Here is a 19,167-nt window from a genome sequence, read left to right on the forward strand (position 1 = left end):
ACTGGCTAACAAACTTGGCATGTTGGAGGATGGCTTATCTTATTCACCCATCAAGGTGCTTGCTCTAACTTGGCAAGGTTGTATTGGTCGCACATATTTTGCATCTGACCTCTTACACTACTTCTACTTTGTTACACCATCTGCTTAGTTTAAGCATCATATATGAGTATATGCCATACCCTATCCATTTTCTGTCCCTATTCCATGTGTCGTCATACTATGTTTTTCCAGTCAAATGTTGTTCTTTCGTAATAGATGTCCAAAAGGAAGAGGGTGAGTGCAGATCCTCAAGGAGTACAAACTAGGTATTTGGAAAAGGTAGTGATACCTGTTAAACCAGTTAGATCAGCAGCCACAGAAAACACAGGCCCTACTGTACCACACTTTACCCCTACTCCACTGGTCAAACCCCTATTAGAACTCCTGAGAGCCCAGCGTCAGGTACCGTCTATGATATCAATTCAAAATTTGAACTCCTAAATTTCTGCATGTGCCTTACCTTCTCTCTTGTATGAAAACTAATTTCAGATGAATCTGCTTGCTCAAAGGATCATAGGATCTCACAACAATACTGGGCTCTGCATTGCTCTTGTCAGTACCTCTTGCCCTTTGTCAGCATACTTACACTCATTGTTGTTTGATTATGTAGCATCACTGTAAATGTTCGCTTCTTTATCGTCCCTTTGCTTGAAATTATAAGATCTATATTTACTCTTAGATAAATGTAGAATTAACACAATGGTTATGAAGTTTTGGATTGCTCATGTAAGTACCCGTTGCCATGTACTCCCTCTGTATCGAATTAATTGTTGATCAATTGGATGTATTTAGAACTTAATAGTGCTAGATACATCCATTTGAGCAACAAGTAATAACGGACGGTGGTGGTATTACTGTACTTGCATCGCGAGATAGTTGATTGTTTAACATTACTCTGCATCTTATCTGCCATGCCCTCATATCTACATTTACTCTTACCAAAATATTGAATAAAACCAATGCCACTGCACACGTTGATGTCTGCTCCTCTTGTCAGTACCTTTTGCCTTGTAACTCTGTACTTAATTAATTGCTATTTGATTATGTATCACCAGTCTGCACCTGAGCTTCATTATCCTCTGTTTCTTTCAATATTATTTGATCTATATGTACTCTTTGCAAAATGTAGAATAACTAGCAGGTGCACTCGCGCATTTGCGCAGCTAGATTAACTTTTTAAAACTTGTTTTTAAAATTTAACTTTTTTATTGTTGTTGTTTTGTATTTTTTAGTTTGTTTATTTAAAGGTAGTTTACATAATAGGATGACATATGCCAGTCTTTGCGATGTGTTTTTGTTAGAAAACTATACTGTTTGGTCCATTTTAAGTGACTATTATCATCCCCGAAACGGAAAATAACTAATTTGCCCGGTTCGGTTTTATTTCATTGGCGCAAGTTCATATGTGATGAGACTCCTGTAGCGATTTACAAGCATATTATTTTAAGTGGAAGATACACATGGTAATAATTAGATTGATGAAGAAATAGAAAACTGTGCATGGTGTTGGCAATATAATGTAGATTTTATATTTTTGATAAATTATTCACATTTAATTTTTTCAAACACGTTGAATTTTTCTTGTGACATGCACGAAATATTTAAATGATTGTTTTTTGAAACCTTCTTATGTAGTAGTATTTTATTTAGCTTCATACATGCGGTTGTTTTTATTTAAATTACCTATCTATTATATGTTAGATCTTCTGTCCATTTATTTCTTATTTGTTCTAGAACTATATGTGTATGATCCACCTAATTTGTATGAAATTATGGAGCAATTCTACCCAATCGTATAATAAGAATTTTAATATAAGTTGCATCTTTATTTTTTACCCATGTCAGTTTAGTCAAAACTATGTAGAACGTGCTTCATTTAAAAAAGAAATTGTATGACGTGCTCCCCATCCCATCATTTTTTATAAGGAATGTGCGTCCTTTTTTTCCTTTGAAGGTATGTACGCCATTTTGTTTGGAACATATGTACGACGCTTCTTAGTTGTAAATCAGGCACAGCAGTTATGATGAGGCCCATGTTAGTCCTTTTTTTTGGAAATCAGGCCCATGTTAGTCATTTAGAAAATGACCAACTTGTATAAACAACCCGGACTGGTCAACATCCACGCGTAGGACTCCTCTCTTGTAGCTCAGTCGATCCCCAACAACATCCTTATCCATTCGCATGCACCACCTTTTCCGATTAGCCGGCTAATGAGGATCTCGTTGCTTTCCATCATGGAACTAATTCCCAAGCCATCTCCACTTCTCCATTCATTTCTTTGAATTTGTCTTCAGGTATTGGCGCAGTCGGTCATTGCGTGTAGTGCGGGGACGCGTTCGTCGTGTTCTCAAGGATGTGGATCCTCGAAGACCTCGTCGAGTCTGGCAGAGCGGCCATGGGGATTAGCAGGTAAAACACGGCGGCTGCACTGCTCAAGCTCTTCATGGCCGATGGCTAGAGGTTTATGGCAGAGGTGCTTCAGTTTGGCCCCGTGGAGGAGGCTGTGTGGGAACTGACAGAGTCACCCCCTAATGGTGAATTGTTGGATCTGACAACTGAGGTACGGGAGAGAGTTTGGGATTGCTGCTATTGTCCTCATATATCTATAGGTATTATATAGGGGCAATGGTGAAACCTTAGTATAAGTAGATCATGGAATACAAATAGCAACACAGGAGCGTGAGATGCTGACCTCCTCATTGCTGGTGTTGCCAGACTACTGCCAAATAAGTTCCAACTGATGATATGCATCCTTTGTAATGAAGATTATTTCTTGTATTTTATCCGTAGGAGTGTTTTACTACATAGTATTTTTAATTTGCTCTTAGCAAGAAATAATTTATTCATGTTGCCTTTTATTTGAAAAAAGGCTTTATTAACCGAAGTTCGTTCTGATGTGCCAATAAAATTATTTTCATTATTTTCTTATAAACTGCAAAGGCCTTATGAGATAGATGTTTTGTTACGAAGAAAAATTAACTGAAAGAAGTGCATGTGTAACGCCCACGATGCGATATTGATTTTATTCTCGGGATGGACTGGCTTTCTAAGCACAAGGCTCAACTTGATTATGCTGCCAGAGAAATTCAATTGACACACTCGTCTGAGGATGTGATTATTTTTGCCGCTCGTGATGAAACCATTCGGTTTTTCTCTCTCAATGAGAAGGGCGAATTGGATGCCATCTCTCAAATTCCAGTCGTTTGCGAGTATCAAGATGTCTTTCCAGAAGAGCTTCCGGGTATGCCTCCGCACCGGCCAGTTGAGTTCGTTATCGAACTATAGCCTGGTACTGTACCCGTTTGCAAGCGTCCATACAAGCTTGGACCAAACGAGCTGAAGGAATTGAAGAAGCAGCTCGATGAACAAGAACGTCTGGGTTTGATCAGACCGAGTTCTTCTCCACGGGGTTGTGGTGTTCTTTTTGTCAAGAAGAAGGATGGCACGGACCGACTTTGTGTCGATTACCGTCCGTTGAACAAGAAGACAATCAAGAACAAGTACTCACTTCCCCAACATCAATGAGCTATTTGAGCAACTCAAGGGCGCTAAAGTATTCTCGAAGCTTGACCTTCGTATGGGTTATCATCAGATTCGCATTCGTGAAGAAGATATTCCCAAGACAGCAATCAGAACAAGCTTTGGTTCCTATGAATATACTGTCGTGTCTTTCGGCCTTGTCAATGCTCCTCCGGTGTTCTCTCGGATGATGAATTTCATCTTCAACCCCTATACCAATGAATTCGTTTTGGTGTATCTCGATGATATCTTGGTCTTCTCCAAGAATAAGCAGGATCATGCCAAACATTTGCGATTGGTGCTCGACAAGCTTAGAGAGTATCAATTCTATGCGAAGTTCTCTAAATGTGAGTTTTGGCTCGATGAAGTTCTTTTCCTTGGTCACATCATCTCTGCCAAAGGCATCGCTGTTAACCCCGAGAAGGTGTCCGCAGTTCTGGATTGGGAACCTCCTCAAAATGTCAAGCAGCTCCGCAGTTTTCTGGGTCTTGCAAGCTATTGCCGAAGATTCGTTGAGAATTTTTCCAAGATTGCAAAGCCTCTTTCCAACCTCCTACAGAAGCATGTGAATTACGTCTGGTCTCCTGAGTGTGACGTTGCTTTCAACACTCTCAAACAGAAACTAGTCACAGCTCCTGTCTTGACTCCTCCTGATGAATCCAAGCCGTATGAAATCTTCTGTGATGCTTCTCTCCAAGGTCTCGGTGCTGTGTTAATGCAAGAGAAGAAAGTTGTGGCCTATACCTCTCGGCAGTTGAAGCCCAACGAGAAGAACTACCCCACGCACAATCTTGAGTTGGCGGCAGTTGTCCATGCATTGATTACGTGGAGACATCTCTTGTTGGGGAGACAAGTGGACATTTTCACTGATCACAAGAGTCTCAAGTATATCTTCACTCAGCCCAACCTCAACCTCAGGCAGACTCGATGGGTCGAAATGATTCAAGAGTACAATCCGAGTATTGAATATACTCCAGGCAAGGCAAATGTCATTGCAGATGCTTTAAGCAGGAAAGCTTATTGCAACAGCTTAATTCTCAAGCCTTTCCAACCGGATCTTTGTGAAGCTTTCAGCAAGCTGAATCTCCAAGTTGTTCCTCAAGGCTTTCTTGCCAACCTCATAGTATCTCCTACTTTGGAAGATCAAATTCGTGAGGCACAACTCCTTGATGCCATGGTGAAGAAGGTGAAACGTGGTATCGACAAGGGTCTTTCCAAATACAAGTGCTATCGCATTGATGACAGAGACACTTTGTTCTTCGAGGACCGGATTGTGGTTCCGAAAGGTGATCTAAGGAAAGTCATAATGAACGAGGCGCACAATTCTCTCCTTTCCATTCATCCTGGAAGTACGAAGATGTATCATGACCTCAAGCAGTCGTATTGGTGGACTCGAATGAAGCGAGAAATTGCTCAATTCGTGAATGAATGTGATGTCTGCCGAAGAGTGAAAGCAGAACACCAACGACCAGCTGGTCTCCTCCAACCTCTTGCCATTTCCGGCTATGTGATATGTTTTTCCCTCCGTTGTCGGGTTTTGCCTTTCGTTTTGTTTTTTGTCATGTCATGCATTTTCATATCATGTCATCATGTGCATTGCATTCGCATACGTGTTCGTCTCGTGCATCCGGGCATTTTCCCCGTTGTCCGTTTTCCAATCCGGCGCTCCTATCTCCTCCGGTGCACCCCTCTAGTTTTCTTTCGTGTGCGTGTGTCAAACTTTCTCGGAATGGACCGAGACTTGTCAAATGGCTTTATTATACCACCCGGAGACTACCGGTCAAGTTTCGTTCCATTCGGAGGTCGTTTGGTACTCCATCGGTTAACCGGGCCTCTGCAATGTCCATTTGAGTATCCAGCAAAAACCCCCTCCAAAACCAGCCCAAAGCCCACCAAACTCTCTTCCATGCTCTAGGTCGTTCGATCACGATCGTGTGGGCGAAAACCGCACCTCATTTGGAGTTTCCTAGCTCCCTCTACCTATTTATAAGTGGGCATCCCGAAAAACGAAATCACAGACGAACCCTAGCCCTCGTCCCACTCCACCGCCGGACACGTCCGGGCGGAGCCGGACACGTCCAACCGCCGCCGCCGGCCCGCGAAGCCCGCCGCGGGCCCGCCCGAGCCCGCGCCGCCGCCCGCCCGCGCCGCCGCCGCGCACCGCCGCCGGCCCCGCCGCGCGCCGTCGCCGCCGGCCGGCTCGCCTTCTCCGCCGCCGGCGCCGTGCCCGCCGCCCCGGCGCCGCCTCCTCCGGCCCCCCCGCCGGCGCCCCTCCTCCGGCGCTCCTCCGCCCGCCGCCGGCCACGCCTCCCCCGGGCCGCCGCGCCTCCTCTCCTTCCTTCACAGTCGCCGGTGAGCGACCCGGCCCCGATCTGGATCTCGCCCCGTGAGACCGTTGACTTTCCTCGAACCCCCCTTTTTTCTCCAAGTCTGGATTTTCATCAGCATGTGCTCCTGTTCGAGATGCGATAACTTTATGCATGTAGCTCCGATTCGCGCGTACAATATGTCAAATTGTTCGCCTCGTGATGCTCTTCATTTTGTTCAATTGCACCATTTTCATTAGAGGTCATCTTGATGCCCAAATCTTCGTTGGAAAAGGGCTAGTTGCTGTTAATCTCTGGTTCTTATCAGAACTTGGAGATTTGTCATTTTTGTATCATTTATTCTGTGTATCTTTTGAGCATGAGCTCTACATGTGTTTTGAAGTATGCCATGCCATCTTTCCAGTGGAATAGTCCATGTATTTTTGTGGTCTTTTTGGTGACTAGCACAAGCATACAAAGTAGGCCCCGTAATATTTCTGATTTCAGGGACTTAGTGATTTCTCCAAGTCTTTGTCTGCTGCAATTTTGTTGCCATATAAACTTGATGCTATAGAGAGATCCATGCATATTTTGGAGATGTTAAGTAAGGATGTTTTGTAGCTATAGTTGTAATTGATCCATTCCTGCAATTGTTTGCAATTTTAGAATGCCATAGCATGACTCAATCTTGCTCTACTTTTGCTATAAAATATTTCTGGCAGATTCTTAATATTATTTGCAATCTTGCCAAGCTTATTGTAGTTGATCCATACATGCTATGCAATTGTTCTTGCCATGAATAGCTTCATAAACATGCCATCTTTCTGTAGGTATGCTTTGTTTGTCATGCATTGCTTGTAGTGAGTGCATCAAGCTCACAAATAGGCCTACATATTAATATTTCTGCCATGCTCCGTTTTCTGCTAAGTCTGAAACCTGATAACGAAACTTGCTATGTTTACATGCTTGCCATCATATCTTCTGATCCTTTTTGGCTTATGGTCAGTAAGGGACTTTTGTCGTGTGCATTTAGTAGAACATTACCATGCCTTGTTTTGCTATGTTAAGTTCCTGTAGCATGTTGTTTTTGTGCTCTGAACATTGCTACCTGATGCTGATTTCTGCCATGTCCAGTTTTTCACTAAGTCTGTGAACCTGTAATCTTTTGCACTTTTGCCATGCTTGTTTGAGCTTGATATGTTGTGAAATAGCCATAGCTCAGTATTCATATTTTGTCAAGCATCTCCTGTAGATTACTACCATGTGCTTTGTTGCTATGTTGGGGTGCTGTAGCATTGCTACTTGTTGCATTTTAAGTGCTATCTTGCTGTTTATCGCAGACTAGTGTCATTCTTGTTTTGGTTGCCATTTGCAAACCGTGCATCCGATTCCGGTGATCTTTATATCGATTTCGACCGAAATCATCTAATCTTTCCAGTGGAATGCTTGGTTTGCCAAGTTACTGCCATGTTCATCATTTTCCTTCCGGAGCACGCATATGCATTGCATATCATATCTTGCATATCATACATGTCTTGCATCATGTTGCTTGTGCATTACTCGTTCTTCATTGTGGTTCCGTTTGTTTGTGTTCTTGTCTTGGGTAGAGCCGGGAGACGAGTTCGTGAACGAGGAACGTGTCGAGTACGCTTACGAGGATCAAGCTTTCGACAACTCTGAGAATCTTGCAGGCAAGATGACCACCCCTCGAAATCACTTCTATCTTTGCTATGCTAGTTGTTCGCTCTATTGCCATGCTCGCTACCTATCACTTGCTATATCATGTCTCCTATTTCAGCCTTGTCAGCCCCTAACCATCCTTTCCCAGAAATTAGTATCAGGTAGCCATGTTCAGAGCACGAAATCAACATGCTACAGGAACTTAACATAGTAAAACAAGGCATGGTAGTGTTCTACTAAATGCTCATGACAAAAGTCCCTTACTGACCATACGCCAAAAAGGACCAGAAGATATGATGGCAAACATGTAAACATAGCAAGTTTCGTTATCAGGTTTCAGACTTAGCAGAAAACAGAGCATGGCCGAAATATTAATAAGTAGGCCTCTTTGTGAGCTTGATAAACTCACTACAGGGCAATGCATGACAAACCAAGCATACCTACAGCAATATGGCATGTTTATGAAGCTATCCATGGCAAGAACAATTACATAGCATGTATAGATCAACTACAATAAGCTTGGCAAAAATGCATGTCATGTTAAGAATCTGCCAGAAATATTTTATAGAAAACGTAGAGCAAGATTCAGTCATGCTATGGTACTCTAAAATTGCAAACAATTGCAGGAATGGATCAATTACAACTATAGCTACAAAACATCCTTAGTGAACATCTCCAAAATATGCATGGATCTCTCTATAGCATCAAGTTTACATGGCAACAAAATTACAGCAGACTAGGACTTAGAGAAATCACTGTCTCTGAAATCAGAATTATTACGGGGCCTACTTTGCATGCTTGTGCTAGTCACCACAGAGACCACAAAAATACATGGACTATACCATTGGAAAGATGGCATGGCATACTTCAAAACACATGTAGAGCTCATGCTCAAAAGATGCACAGAATAAATGATACAAAAATGACAAATCTCCAAGTTCTGATAAGAACCAGAGATTAACAGCAACTAGCCCTCTTCCAACGAAGATTTGGGCATCAAGAATACCTCTAATGAACATGGTGCAATTGAACAAAATGAGGAGCATCACGAGACGAACAATTTGATATATTACACGCACGATTCGGAGCTACACGCACAAAGTTATCGCATCTCGAACATAGGCACTTGCTGAGGGAATTTAGAGACTTAGGAAAAAAACGGACGCGAGGGGGAGGTCAACGGGCAGTACCACTCGATCGGATCTGGGCCGGAGGTCGGGCCTGAGCTCGTCGCTCGGGACAGAGGAGCTCGCCGGCGTCCTCTGCCGGAGAGAGGAGGGAGAGGAGGAGGCGAGGCCGGAGGGCGCGGCCGGCGGTGGGGGTCGCCGGCCGGCGAGGGAGGCGGCGGGGCCCCGGCGACGGGCGGCCGCAGGGAGTCGCCGGCGACGCGGGCACGGCCGGCGTAGCCGCGGCGGCGAGGCGGCGATGGCCGGCGGCGGAGGGCGCGCGGGGAGGCGGCGGACGGGGCGCGGACGCGGGCCGAGGGGGCCGGTCACGGGCCCGGCGGGCCGGCGCGGCGGGAGGACCCGGCGGCGACACGTGGCGGCGGCGGGGCGGTTGGACGTGTCCGGCTCCGCCCGGACGTGTCCGGCGGCGGAGTGGGACGAGGGCTAGGGTTAGACTGCGGTTTCGTTTTCGGGATGCCCACTTATTTATAGGTAGAGGGAGCTAGGAGACTCCAAATGAGGTGCGGTTTTCGCCCACACGATCGTGATCGAATGACCTAGAGCATGGAAGAGAGTTTGGTGGGTTTTGGGCTGGTTTTAGAGGGGGTTTTGCTGGACAATCAAATGGACATTGCGGAGGCCCGGTTAACCGTTGGAGTACCAAACGACCTCCGAATGGAACAAAACTTGACCGGTAGTCTCCGGGTGGTATAATAAAGCCACTTGACAAGCCTCGGTCCATTCCGAGAAAGTTTAACACACGCACACGAAAGAAAACTAGAGGGGTGCACCGGAGGAGATAGGAGCGCCGGATTGGAAAACGAACAACGGGAAAAATGCTCGGATGCATGAGACGAACACGTATGCGAATGCAATGCACATGAAGACATGATATGAAAATGCATGACATGACAAAATACAAAACGAAAGACAAAACCCAACAACGGAGGAAAAACATCTCACATAGCCAGAAATGGCAAGAGTCGGAGTTACAAATATGGCAAGTTACATGCGGGGTGTTACAATGTCTAACCGTATTTGTAGAACTTACAATATGAACTGCTTTTTGATAGTCTTGTATCCATGTATTTTCATGCTATTTGAGTTTTTAAAAAGCTTTTGCCAAAATTATTTGATGGATTATTCTGCTATGCTTTGGTAATTAGATTACCTTTTGTGTGTTAATATGGCACCTTGGATATTAATTTGGGTATAGGTTTGTTGAGCAGAAGCTCGCATGCAGAATTTTCTCAAGTAACCTCTGGTCACCCTATCAAGTAACCGAGAAACAATCTTCCAGTTGCCAACAAGTTTTTAGTCACCTAATCAATTAATGTGATTAGATATTGGATTAACTTTGCTGCTTAGTTTAAATGTGGGATTTTTTTTGGTTAGAATGGTGTTGCTGGGCAAAGCTAGCGGTCTGTACAACAGCATAGAGGACCTTCATTTGCTTATATCCGGATCTACTATCAAGTTACTGAAGCAAGGTATGGTCATGTCCATTGTGCTGGCCTCATATAGATTTGCCAAAGTATAGTTTCTTCAAATTGTGAAGTGAATCATAATGCGTCAAACTCTGGTCTTCTCATATAGAGTTGCCCAAGTATAGTTTCTTCAAATTGTAAAGTAAATCATAACCGTCAAACTATAGTCTTGTAGTATGTTCCTATCTATTGTGCTGTCCTCGTACAGATTTGTCTAAAATAGCATTTACATAAAGGAAACTACATGGACATATCTTGGTCGATACAGATAAACTGCCATAATATTTATTTCATAACCTACTAATCCAACTATTATCTAGACAACATCCTTGTTCTCGTGGGCCTTTCTTTCCGTACTTCATCTTCATCTTCATGCACTGTATTTTTCGATTTTGCACTAACATGCTTCTTGTTCTTGCAGACACCTTTTTTCTTTTGTTCTGGCAAATTTGTCTCAGTGCATTCATCTTCTGAGTCATCTGATATTGCAACAGATCTTAGTCTCCTTTTATTGCCACTACGGAGCTCACGTGATGATGATGATGATATTTTTTCTTGAAGCTTGTCTCTGTCTAATGTAGAACCATTGCTGTCACGCGGCTCCTCTCTCACAGGAACCAGTTCGCAGGAAGGTGAAAATTTATTATTCTATGACTGCATACATATATATTTTAAAAATTATACACATCTCTAAAATTTGAAGTGTGTGTAGTCAAAAAATCAATCACCTTTTTATCTGGCATGTTTTGCTTCTTCATTACCATGGTGTCCACATCATCATCCATCAATTCCGGTGCAACAAATGTAAGATCAATTAGTCATGGAATTCTAAAGATGGTACTTTATTTTTGAAACAAAGGTAACGAACCTTTCCTCCTTGGCTTTATCGTTCAAGTAGAGCATTTCAAGCCTATCATCAGGCACAAATGTTCTTTTTACTGCATAGTTTTGTGTGCCAAATGTGAGATTACTATCATTGAGTTTGAATTGAAATATAAGTTTTTTTTTCACATATTTGTTGAATAATCTTTGGCGCTTCTTCCGATTTTCCATCCAGCAAGTCCAGCAAGTTAGATGTAGATGTATTAAGAAATCTTGTAGCCTCCTCGTCAAATAATGTGCGACTTGTAGTAGACGTATGGTCACTAATTTGGAGCCGAATATGATACCTAACATACCATTCATGTTAGTCGAGAGTAAATATAATATAACTGTTCGTGTTCATATTTTAGTAATATAATATGCTTACCGAGGTGTGACCTTTTCTGGATATATATATATACCACCACTCTTGCAATAGTACTTGTTGGTTTCCTTGGTAACCAATTTGTGACATTTATCACATGACATGTACCACCATAGAATTCTTCTATGATTTAAGACATTACTTTTGGATGACCCACATCTTTATAAAGAAGGAGTAGACGGTATTATTAGACGTTGTGTACCTGAGCATGAACAGGGACAAATCCTACGGAAATGTCACTCCGAGGCTTATGGAGGGCATCATGCTGGAGATAGAACTGCTCACAAGGTATTGCAATCTGGATTTTATTTGCCTACTCTCTTCAAGGATGCCCATAAGTTTGTCTCTTCTTGTGATGAATGTCAAAGAATAGGTAATATCGGCAAGCGTCAAGAAATGCATATGAATTATTCACTTGCTGTTGAACCATTTGATATTTGGGGATTTGATTACATGGGACCTTTTCCTTCCTCTAATGGGTATACACATATTTTGGTTGCTATTGATTATGTTACTAAGTGGGTAGAAGCTTTTCCAACTAGTAGTGCTGATCATAACACCTCTATTAAAATGCTTAAGGAAGTTATTTTCCCAAGGTTTGGAGTCCCTAGATATTTAATGACTGATGGTGGTTCACACATTATTCATGGTGCTTTCCGTAAAATGCTTGCTAAGTATGATGTTAACCATAGAATTGCATCACCCTATCATCCTCAGTCTAGTGGTCAAGTTGAACTTAGTAATAGAGAAATAAAATAAATTTTGCAAAAGACTTTTAATAGGTCCAGGAAGAATTGGTCTAAGAAATTAGATGATGCACTTTGGACTTATAGAACAACATATAAAAATCCTATGGGTATGTGTCCTTAGAAAATGGTTTATGGAAAAGCTTGTCATTTGCCTCTTGAGTTAGAATATAAAGCATATTGGGCAGTTAAAGAACTCAACTATGATGTCAAACTTGCTGGTGAAAAGAGGTTATTTGATATAAGTTCGTTAGATGAATGGAGAACCCAAGCTTATGAAAGTGCAAAGTTATTCAAAGAAAAGGTTAAAAGATGGCATGACAAAAGAATCCAAAAGTGTGAGTTTAAAGTCGGAGAATATGTTCTTTCGTACAAATCTCGTTTTAGACTTTTTGTAGGAAATCTCCTCTCAAAATGGGAAGGCCCATATGTCATGGAGGAGGTTTACCTGTCTGGAGTCATCCCGAAGGTTGTCAATGGGAAACGAATAAAGCATTATATCTTAGATACACCTATTAATGTTGAAAGTAATATTATCGAAACTTTGACACCGGAAGAACACATAAAAGAGTCCTTCCGGAACACTCCAGAATCGTGAAAATAAAGAGGTACGTGACTCCGAAAATTCCCCAAAAATATTTTCTGTCAGTTTTGGAATATTTTAGAATTTTGGAAATAAAGAAACTTCCAGGAAGCGTCCCCTGGTGGGCACAAGACACCAGGGCGCGCCAGGAAAGCGCCCACCTGGGACACCTTCCGTACTCCGTTTTTGTTCCGTATGCTTGTCCTCCAAGATAAAAAATCTATATATACTTCCCGAACCTGTTAACCACCGTATCTTGGAGAAATCCTCTGTTATCTTTTCTTGCTGTTTCCGGTCAGATTTATCAAGCCAGAGATCATGTCTTCTTGCTCTTCCAACAACATGGAAGAAGATGCTTGGCTGATGAAGATCGAGACGAAGCAAGAGGAGCCCACGGACGCCATCAAGGGAGACAAGGGCAAGAAAGCCACCTTAGATCCACCCCTGGTGGCCGCACAAGAGCTACCGGCCGAGGAGGAGGAAGAGGATATTCTTAAGCCCTACCTTCCTCATCTTACTCCTGCTGAGATTGAGGCTTTTCACATTATTGAAATAGTTTGCGTACAGAATAAATATCTCACTCGCGAAAATATTCTGCATCAAGAGCATATCATCCATCTCCGGAGCGTCATCCGTCAGCTGGAGAACCTCTTGATCCTTAAGGATTGGATCGTTTCTTCGCCACCACAATTTTCTTCACCACCAAAGGAGAATTGAGTATCGGGTATGGGCACTCCCCTTGGCTTCCGCCAAGCTTGGGGGAGGTGCCCCGGTATCGTATCATCCCACTATCTTTTTGTTTTTACTTATCTTTGTTCAATCTTTTGCTTTTAGAATAAAATAAATTTTAGTTCAATCCTTTCTTCTTTTAGAGTTTGCTTAGTGATCTATCCTTGTATTTGTGTGCAAGTTATATAATAAAGTTAGTTTGAGTTTTTGCTTTCTTTACTTTCATGTTCAAATAAAGAAAAGAAATAAGAAAAGAAAAAGAGAAAGGAAATAAATAGAAGAAAAGAAATAAATCAATAAGATTATATACTAATCCTATGGTAGGTGATAGCACCACATAAGGAAAAGTATAAGTAGAAAATTTATTAGGGATTGACAAACATAACATTAGTCAATGATGCAACTCATGAAAGAATTAATAAGGGAAGAGAAGATTCACATATAGATACACTATCCTAGAAATCTTTTGTGATTGTGAACCCTCATCAAAATATTATATGCCAAAATTATTGACGTTGGACAAGGAAGACAACCTAATGATTTATGTTTGTTTATATTCACTTAGAAGTCATATTGTCATAGATCCTTTAACATGTGATGCTTGCCCCTATCGTTGCTAGCCAAAAATTCTGCACTAAGTAGAGATACTACTTGTGCATCCAAAAACCCTTAAACCCAAATCTTACTTTCAGGTGTCCACCATACCTACCTAGGGATTGAGCAAGATCCCTCAAGTAAGTTGTCATCGGTCAAAAAGGCAATAAAAATTGCTTCTAAAAGTGTGAGATCATTTAGTGTAAGAGAAAATTGAGCGTTGTACGAACTAGGGTGACAAAGAATAAAAGCGACAGACTGCATAATAAAGGTTGTCATCTTAAGGGGCAATACAATGTGACGTTCTCTTGCACTAAGGGATTGAGCATACAAACAAATAAGCGCATGGCAACCTCTGCTTCCCTAAGCGAAGGGCCTATCCTTTACTTTTATGCACTTACTTTTATGCAAAGAGTCAAAGTTTTCCTTCTATTCCTTTTATTTTTCTCCTTTGGCAAGCATCATGTGGTGAGGAAATATCTAGGCACATATGTCCAGTTGAATATAGATAGCATGAGTTATTATTGTTGACATCACTGTCGGATTTTGGGTTCTGGCAAAACCCTTAAGGTTCAAACACTGGGGTGCGCACGAAGATCTCTCCCTCCCCTAGCTCACACACTCACCACAATCTCAAAGCTCTGCACGTCGAACCCGAAGGACGAGGGACACAGGGTTTATACTAGTTCGGGCCATCGATGTGGTGTAATACCCTACTCCAGTGTGGTGTGGTGGATTGTCTTGTAGGCTGAGGATGAACAAGTACAAGGGAAGAACAGCCTCCTGAGGAGAGGTGTTCTTCGGCTCGATGAGCTTGTGTGTGCGAGGATGGAATGGATCCGATCCAAGGTGAGTTACCCCCTAGTGTGGTGGCTAGTCCTATTTATAGAGGCCCTGGTCCTCTTCCCAAATGTAGGCGGGAAGGGTTCCAACAATGGCCCAATTTGAAGGAAGACAACCAGTACAAGTTATCCTGACTAAAGGTGGTCTTCGCCTACCAAAGGCTCTGATGGTGACGCCGTCCTGGGCTCCACGGTGACCTCCATCCTGCTAGTCTTGGTCTTGTTGCACCGATATGGAACCTTCGCGTGATGCCTCGGTACTCCTCTCCTGCGCCTGCCTCTTTAGCACCAAAGAGGAAACAAGTACACTTCGCGCGCTGGCGCCTGCCTGGCCTTGGTCATCATGGATTGCGTTACAGGAACCTCGCGAGGTTCCCCTTGCCTTGATCTCTTCGCCCCTCGCGAGCCAGCCTAATGAGGCCGCCCCCGAGGAGGTCATGCGTCGTCCGCCTTGTGAGGCTTGGCCCCTCGCGAGGGTCTTGAGTGTTTGCTGGTGAAGATGGGCCGTACCAGGCCGCTGGTGGAGCCATGCCGTGGGCCGCAGGCAGGTCTGGGGACCCCCGTTCCCAGAACGCCGACAGTAGCCCCAGGGCCCAAGGCGCGCTCGAACTTGGCTTCGAGTGTGGAGCGCCGCGGGCCCTAACCGCCTGCGGCCTTGATTGACGCGTGGCAACTAACGGGATGTGGGCGCCCCCGCTTCCCCACGCAGCCTTGATATCCTCCTGGCTAGGCGGCCCCCGCGGCCAACACAGTTACTCCTTCGTTGCTGGCGACACGCTGCCCCAACTCTTCCGCCTCCTCGAAACAACAGCCTCTGCTTCCAATCTGACCAGAGCTCTGTCCCCTCTGCCGCCATGGCACCAAGCCGACCGAAGAAGGGGAAGAAGAAGCTCCAGTCTTCAGCTGAATCACCCCCGGCCTTCGAGCCGGCTCTCGGGCAGTCAGTGGTGCTCAACCAGGAAGCCATGGGCAAGGTCCCCCCAGCTCTCGCCGCCAATTTCAATGAATGGGGGAAGACGGTGGCCTGGCCCGCTTCTCGTGCCTGCATTGACAGGACAGTCACTGAGGTCCACATTCTTCTTGACACCTTATGGGCCGGCTTGATCCCCCCTTTCTCCTCCTTCTTCAACGCCGTGCTTTCTCATTACCAGATCCATATGCTGCACTTAGATCCCCAATCCATCGCCCTCCTTGCTGTCTTCGCCTTTGTCTGCGAGGCCATGGTGGGCATCGCTCCCTCCTGGCCTTACTTCGCTATTTCTTCTCGCTGCACCTGGCCGACCCTCGGCAGTGCTCAGGGTGTCTGAGCTTCCAGGCCGTGGCAGCGACGGCTGGCTCGGGGATTGACTTTGAGCTCTCGCCGTCTGCACGCGAGTTCCGGCAGCTGTACGTATTCATGGACGTCGGCGTGCTCAGCCCTCTGCTCTCGCTCCCATCGACACCCGCCGTTCCCAGCTCTGGCTGGGGCCACGAGAGGCTCGCCGACCCGCGTCTTGCCTACGTCTGGCTCCAGCTAAAGAGGCTGAAGGATCTTGGCGTGACCGCGCCTACGGTGGTGAAGGAGTTCATCCGGTGCCGCGTTGCCCCGCTTCAGTGCCATTCTCGACCAATGTGGACCTTGTCCGGCAGCAAGGACCGCATGAGGCTTCACGAGTCCGGGCTTCCACTTGAGGCGCAATGAATTGTGCTCGAGATCCTGACGGGCAACCCGTCGCCAGCCAATATGCCGGAGGAGGGTTGCCTCTTGTACTGCTGCATGAACAAGGTGGACTTCGCGAGGCAGATGCCCCCTTTTGATGAGTGGGGGTTACGTCCTGCAGGTCTTTAAGGGCCTCGCGAGAACCCTGTCTTCGTGGTTCCCTTGCCCGCCACCGGCGCAGTGACATCCCCGGAAGTGGGCGCAGGGGGGCAACCATCGCCGGCCGCCGGCGACGCAGCTGTCGGAGGGTCGGCGCCGCTCAGGACTCCCAGAGGGCCGACTCATGGCTCTCTGGAGAGTCGTCCTGATGAAGCGGCCGGAGAGGCGTCGTAGCTTGATGCTCCTGAGGCCACAGCTCCCGAGGTCCTGGCGGGTCGTCGCGAGGCGGAGGCCGAGGTCTCCACGCGGTACGGCACCCCTGAGGTCGTCTCCTCAGGAGCTTCCCCAGCTGAGCCCGAAGCTGGCGTCCGTACCCCGGGCTTTGGCCGGCTCTGGCTGAACTTCGGCGCGCTCCGAAAGAGGAAAGGGTCTCCAAGCTGCAGCGGCGATGCCATTCGGCCATTGAAATAGAGGAAGTACATCGCCGTAGACGAGTGAGTACCTTATCTTTGTAGTTTCTTGAGTGCTGCTTCCCCTCCTGACTATGGCTCCCCAGGGTCCCTTCTGTTGAGGCGGAGAAATCTCATGAGAAGCGACCTCCTCCTGCCTCAGGTCCCCTGCTGGCCTTGAACACTCCAAGCCGGCCTGCCGCATTTATCGCGAGGTCGGCTGAGGAGGCAAGCACGCCAGCCTGGTGCCTCGACCCCGCGCTCCTGTCGCTCCTCCTTCGCGGCCTTACCTGGGGCGCGGCCGGCGTGCCAAGGGCTCCTCCTTTGGTTGTCGACCGCAGCTGGGTGGCCTCAGCCCTGGCCTCTCGTTCAGGTGACGAGACACCCTTCCCCAAGGCTCTCGACAGGGCCAGAGGGGCACCCAGCAAGGCACCAGCCCCCAGCCCCCTGCTGGCGGGTGTCGAGCCCCCCTCGGACATCTTCAACGACTTCCGGTGCAAGGGACGGGCCTGGCCGCGCGTTCGAGATCACGCGCAAGCGGGGTGCCATTCACCACGAGCTCTTCCAGGAGGCGATGGGCGCACTCAGCCGGCTTGGGGAAGAACTTGTGGACGTTGACGCTTGTCTTGAAACCTAGGGCCTTTGACTGGCGGACGAATAGCGCGAACTGAAGGTCGCCATTAACCTCGGGCGCCTCCAGCGTGAGCATGCCAACGCGGAGGCCGAGGCAACCCTGGCTACCTCGCGCGAGGCCAGCGCCCGGGCCTTGGAAGAGGCCAGGGAGGCAGACCACCACCGCGAGATCGCCGAGCAGCACAGGCAGGAGCACCAGGCCCTGAGCGCCTCCCTGGAGCAACAAGTGGAGGTGCGCAGAGCTGCCTTGGCGTAGATGAAGGGGGCGCCGCCCAACGCGAGGGAGGTCCTGAGGCGTGAGGAAGGGCTGACGCTGGAAGCCACGGAGCGCAGTCTTGAACTTGAGCGGTTGGAGACGAGGGAACGCCAGGTTGCCCAAGTGGAGGACACTGTCAGCGCGCGCGAGGCTAGGGCCCAGGAGGAGATTGACCGCAGGGTGGCTGAGGCTCGCGCCGATCTTGCCAATAGGTACAATCTGAAGCTGAAGCTCGTGGAGGCCGAATCTGAGGGTAGGACTGCCGCCCTCAGGCCAGGGTTGGCTGAGGCGGAGCAGCGCGAGAAGGCCGCAGCAGCTGCCTTGACCTCCGTCCAAGCTGAGCTGGCCTCCTCCTACACTGAGGTGCTCCCGCTCTGGCTGCGGGTTACCAGCACCGAGTCCTTCGCACAGCAGAGCATGGAAGAGGTGCTTCGTCGGGAGACGCTACTGCGCGAGCATGTTCCCATGCTTTGGGACCTCAGGACGAGGGCCAATCAGGCGCTTGGTACCATCTGCGATGAGCACGCTCCCCACCCACATGCCGAGGACTATGCCAGCCATCTTCGCTCCTTCACCGACGTCGTGACGCGCCTGGAGAACCGTGCTGAGAGGGCTCGCGAGCTTGTGGACGAAAAGAGCCGGGGCCTCCTCGGGAGCGCATTCTCCCGCGTCTTCAGCCACCTCCTGAACACCAATCCTGACTTTAACTTTGATGCCGCCATTGCTCCAGTGCCTGAGGTCATCCAGGACAACCTAGCATGCTGGGTGGACGACAATGTGGATGCTCTGGTTAGAGCCTTTGCTTCTGATGACGACGCGGTGGTGGTCGTGGCAGATGAGGGCGGCGTGGTTGATAACGGTGAAGACGGCGCCAGCGACAGCGCCAGTAGCCTATCCGGGAGCGACTTGGGAGACGCAGCGAGCGATATGTCTGACTGATCCCGCGCCCCTTTATTTTGAACCTGCACGCAAAAGCTTGGGCACGGCCCCTCATGATGTAAGAGCATTTGGGGGGGGGGGGGCTCATGTAAACAGATTACCATTTCCTTCCTTAGGCTAGGCTTAAAACGCGCTCTTGTGTGCTTGCGAGCCC

General features: G+C 46.8%; 1 long non-coding RNA gene across 1 annotated transcript; it reads left to right on the top strand.

Moving 5' to 3' along the window:
* Positions 1–2,165: 2,165 nt before the first annotated feature.
* Positions 2,166–11,563, top strand: LOC109733523 (uncharacterized). Its single transcript, XR_002225644.4, has 3 exons — positions 2,166–2,600; positions 10,107–10,201; positions 10,620–11,563. It is a non-coding gene; the product is annotated as an uncharacterized lncRNA (long non-coding RNA).
* Positions 11,564–19,167: the final 7,604 nt, after the last annotated feature.

This window comes from Aegilops tauschii, chromosome 1, assembly GCF_002575655.3.
Source record: "Aegilops tauschii subsp. strangulata cultivar AL8/78 chromosome 1, Aet v6.0, whole genome shotgun sequence".
Taxonomy (NCBI): Eukaryota; Viridiplantae; Streptophyta; class Magnoliopsida; order Poales; family Poaceae; genus Aegilops; species Aegilops tauschii.